This window comes from Atta cephalotes, assembly GCF_000143395.1.
Source record: "Atta cephalotes unplaced genomic scaffold scaffold00069, whole genome shotgun sequence".
Classification (NCBI taxonomy): domain Eukaryota; kingdom Metazoa; phylum Arthropoda; class Insecta; order Hymenoptera; family Formicidae; genus Atta; species Atta cephalotes.
In genome coordinates, this window is record NW_012130133.1 from 1,075,535 (window position 1) to 1,080,856 (window position 5,322).

At 36.0% G+C, this 5,322-nt stretch overlaps 1 protein-coding gene across 1 annotated transcript in view; it reads right to left on the reverse strand.

Annotated features, from left to right (window-relative positions):
* LOC105623974 overlaps positions 1-5,322 on the reverse strand; it is a 49,693-nt gene that overhangs the window by 25,272 nt on the left and 19,099 nt on the right. The gene's annotated exons all lie outside the window — the stretch shown is intronic.

Consider the following 5,322-nt stretch of genomic DNA (forward strand, 5'->3'; position numbering starts at 1 on the left):
GAGAGAGAGAGAGAGAGAGAGCGTAAAAGGGAAAAGGAGAGATATGGGAAAAGCTTGAGCGTATCGAATTGAAAACCGCTGAGTTCGCGCGGGAGGCCCGTAACTACGCGCCGGATCCGACTTTGCGGTATCGTAGAACCAAGCAGACTACAAATGAGCGGGTGGAGACGACGAGTATCTTGATCCCGAAGGATCAGCGGTTTTAAACGGGCCTCCGAAGTCGTACCGCGACCCTCATTTGCCTCACTGCGAAGCCTGCCCGAGAAAATTGCAGCATTAACAGTTTCAGACCCGCCGCCATGCGTATACCGTTCCTAAGCATTCGCACGTGGTTTAACGCCACTGCGCGAAACCGCCAAGTTACAAGAGGATTGTGTTTCATCTTCCATGCGAGCAATCATTTTTATTGCACGAATTGCGTTTCAACGAAGTTGTTGCAAACCAGCTTTGAACTTCGCGACCGTTAGCTGCAGCCTTTGATCATTTCAAGGTCGATTTTTGCATAAGAGAAATATTGCAATATCGCGTACTCTATAAGAGAAATATTGCAGTATCGTATATTGGAAGATAGAGAGATAGTTTATTTTTCCATCAAATTAGCATATATTTCTGGACCGATCAAAATGATCGTTTACAAAAATAAATCACAATATTGTTCTTTAGTGTTAAATATAACTTTCAGCATTAATGTATCTGTGATTATTACATACAGAATAAAAGAATCATCGTTAAATTAATAGAATATGTTGGATTAAGCAAATTTTGATAGAAATAAACTGAATTTTTTATTACTATAATCAAATACTTTGTTACGCAACATCAAAATATTTAAGGATAATACCGGTTAGAATCTGATTAATGCATATTCATATAGTAATAATATTCAAATATTTGACTATAAAGGAAAAAAGCATGGTTGAATTAATGTGACATAATACAATTAAAGTATAATATTGATAGAATAAGAATTTTCTAATTAAATAAGCCGATACTTCAATCAAAAAGTTATTTTCACCAAAAATCATGCAAACCTTGTATCGTAATTAGAATATATGCAATCAAATTTGTCTGATTACTATTATTACTAATTTATTTTAACTTTTATTTTAAATAAAATTATAGCTCGTTCGTATTTCACCGAAAAGTTACCTAGTTTATATTTCATCAAACAGTAATCTCGTTCATATTTCACCGAAAAGTAATCTCGTTATTATATATTTCAGATTAATTCAATCAATTTTTTAATGTCGTGATATAATATTTGAAAGAGTAATGAGAAACCGATTTAAGGATTAGATAAGGATGGTGCTTAATATCATTCGTAGATATCAGAAGACTTTCATTCACTATTCGAGCGAGGCTTTAGGCGCCATGAAGATCTCAGAAATTTATATCCGTGAATACGATCTAAACGCGATACGTGCCATCAAACGACCTTACATTTTCTGATATCACCGCATTAGAAATCCCGTCCATATCACCACTCTATCGCTATCTATATTCTTTTGTGTACCTGGCGTACCAAACACGTACATATATCTCCAGACTGACCCGCAACTTCCCGCATCAACGGAAGCGCTGAAAATCAGCTTTCCTCGAGCGAGCTGAACCCGCATATTACAGTTAGACTTAGCTAGAGGGAGTAGATCGTATCTCTCGAACGAGTACTCGTCGATCTCCATGGCCCTTTCACCGTAACCTCTCTACCGGTTTCGGCTTCGTCTTCTTCTTCTATATTCGCTCTTCTTCGCATCTTCGCCGTTTCGAATTTATATCGGCTGTAGAACGCCTCCGGCCACAGATCAGATTATACATTACGGAGCACGTGCCTGCACGCGACATGTTGCAGGCGGTGAGGCCCGACTTCGAGAGACAGGCAAACGATGCAGAGGGAGAACTGGCTCGCAGACGTTCAACTCCGAAGAAACATAGAGAGGGAGAGAAGAAGAAACTGTGTGTGTATGTGTGCCTCAGCGAAAGTGTGTGCGACGACCTTCCCTAAAAAACGCACATCTCACCAGGCTTTCCAAGAACGAGTAGCGATCAAATTCGGAAATTCGATGCATTCCGAGACGTATATACATTCAGATATTTCTCAAATTTTTCCAACGAGAGTATTCCAAATGTAAAATGGAGTACAATTATGTTATTCCTTCAAGGATAATTTCGAATAATCGTCGAAAACTACAAATGAGAATATAAAATATTTCCTAAAAGAATTATTCTTTTGTTTGATCTAATTGTAAGTTAAATAAATTTAATGTACAATATGTGATGCAGTTAGCAAATATTTACGAAGAAGGCTTCAAGTTTGTTTCTCTGTAAGCATATAAGCATATATAAGCATATATAAGCATATATATATATATTTCTTTTAAATAAAAATAAACAATGTATCAACGTTTAGTTAAATATAACACATGGATAGAATGATTTTACTAAAGTATTTAAAAATTTAGGTATATAAATACAGATTCGAAAATAATTTTGTTGGATTATTGAAATAATTTTGTAAAAAACTCAAACATGATGAGAAATGCCGCAAAAAGTTTTAACATTCTAGCCTTTAATGCACACGATTAAATCATTTATGTCTTGTGCATATTTTTCTTTGAAATATTGCGAGTATTTGATTGAAATAATAGTGTCTATTTTTTCCTCTTTTTTTATATAACTTTATTATAAAAACTTTCTAATGATGTTAAAGTATATAAGACTAGCAACCAACTCGATCATCTTAAAATTATTTTGATAATTCCAACACACTTATTAACAGATTTAGCTAAATTTTGAGACACATCAGCAAAATTGTTCTTTCCGTGCACATTAATGTACGGATTTTTGGTGATCCTGTTAAATCAAGTTAAAAGAGACATCGTTATTTGTGGTAAAATATATATGAAAATAATAACTGAACGTGCTATTGGGAGACATAGTTAACAAAATATGTCGCGTATCATATGTAAATCAAAACCAGCATACATATTATAACGATATTTGCATGAATAAAATGGTTCCGCCAGGAAACGACTGTAAATCAAATTATCGAAAGCTACAAATCCGCTGTAACCATAAACACTCCGCTGGATCGCTCGCTTTTATTATCGATCGAAGCATGGAATTTCGCAAAATACAAATTTATTGGAAAATACAGAAAGCTCGTAGAGAGCAATGTGAGGCTCGCAGCCACGCGCGTTCGGAGAAAAATGGCTTCTAAAACAGGAAATTTAGGACGAAAGGGTAGAGCTCATTTCTTGATCGAGTTGCGGTCAAAAGCAATTCCGATTCTGATCGACCTCCCAATAGTACAGGCAGACGTTGGACGTGAAGCGAAACGCCCTTGCAAAAAAAAAAGGAAAGAAAAAAGGAGAGGAGGCGGCCGAAAGAGAGGACGTTCCCCGAGCTGCCGAAAAATCCAAAGCGAGCACGAACGCACGAGCCTCCCGGCCGCAATTTCACGCGATCGAATCGGCCCGGACCAAATTAAAAACTAATCGTTTTCCCGCGCCCTGCTGGCACGCGCTTCACCTCTTCGCGGCTCGGGCCACATGGGCGACCGAACGTAAAAAAAAAAAAAAAAACTGGCCGCGAACCACATATATACGTACACAAAACAAGCGCGACCGAACATAGCACCCAAAAATGTATATGGTGTGATCGATTTACACAAACGAAAGCACAGGAATTAAGTGTTTATCGGATGATCCTAAGAGGTAGTTTACTATCACGTGGTGAGCAAATTGTTTTCCCTCGTCCCCTCCTTCCTTCGCCAGATCTGCGTTCTCATCTGATCGAAATCCGATAAAGATGGGGAGAACGATGGAAGCCAGAGGCGCGAGAGATGCCGATAATACCGAAAAATTCCACGTTGAATTATCCGCGCGGAAATTAATTCCGCGGCAGACCAACGTGTCTATCGATATATTTTCTATCTGCTATTATTAGCGCATGATCCTGAAATATTTAACAGCAAAGAATATTGCAATACCTAAAATTTGTGAGTAAATAATCTCTGGACGATAAGAGCAAAAATATTTACGCTTAAAGATATTAATTATCTATTTATTTAGGTACAGATTTTTATTGGAATCTTCTTTTAATCTTCTTTTTATTTTTATTTTTATTTTCATTTTAGATCAAATTTTATTTTAATTTACTTAAATAAATATCTCTGGATAATAAGAGCAAATGTTTACACCTCAAAATATTTGGATTAATTATTTATTTATATTTAGATATAGATTTTTATCGTAATCTTATTTTAATTTTAATTTCAGATTGAAATTTTAAAAAAAATTTTTTTAAGTAAATAAGTTTATTTTAAGTAAACTTTATTTTAAGTAAATAAGTATATTTACGTTAGCAACCCAAGTCGAAATTTTGCTTTTACTTTGAACCTTAGTTGTAGGATGTATATATGTATAGACTCTAAAGATTTATAATTAGGATGTATGTAAACTCTAAAGATTTATAATAGGTTTTAATCTAATGAATAATTGAGCTCTTACATTGAGCAGTAAATGGCAGTTATTGGAAAATTTTCTATTTTAAGTTCAAAAGAAGTTTTCTAAATAAAAGCTTGTGGATTAAGTAATATTAAAAGAAGTTTTACTTGGTTGTTTAAGTGGCAAAATAGGTTTATAAGGGTTTAATTGAGGTTGAAAAAGATTGAAAGTTCGACTCGGGTTAACATAAGAGAAATTACTTCATATCGACATAGTGCATAAAAGTTATACGATAATGTTAAAATCGTTTTCTACTGCGGTAATGAAGAACGCGGGATACGATTTCACTGTACCAAATCATTGATGAATGCATGCAACGAGCGAGCATGCATACATGCATGCTTGTACGCATTCGCGCAACGTCATACCGTATGTCTGTTGCGACCGGTTAATTACAACAATCGATATCGTTAGTACTTGCGTCTGTGTGCGCGCGCGCGTCTGCGCGACTTGTCGCGAGGCACAGATGAGAGGAAGATAGGCGGAAAGCAGAAGGACGCGTGTGGAATGTATTCGCGACGTGTACACGCAGTCGCAGCACAACGTGCGATTTTACGCTACCGGAAAATCCGATCGGATCGCAAACAAAGTCAATTAAATCGCATTCGTTTAATTAATTTCATTCGAACGGGCAAATACGGTGTTATTTAAACGACTATCGTCGCTCGCGTGTGATTAGCGATACAAATGAAATAATCACTTTAATTTCTTGTTTAACGTACAACAACGATTCATACAATTTCCTGTACCTTCAAAGGAAATATTTTATCTATTCTCTCTTCCTCTCTCTCTCTTTCTCTCTCTCTNTCTCTCTACT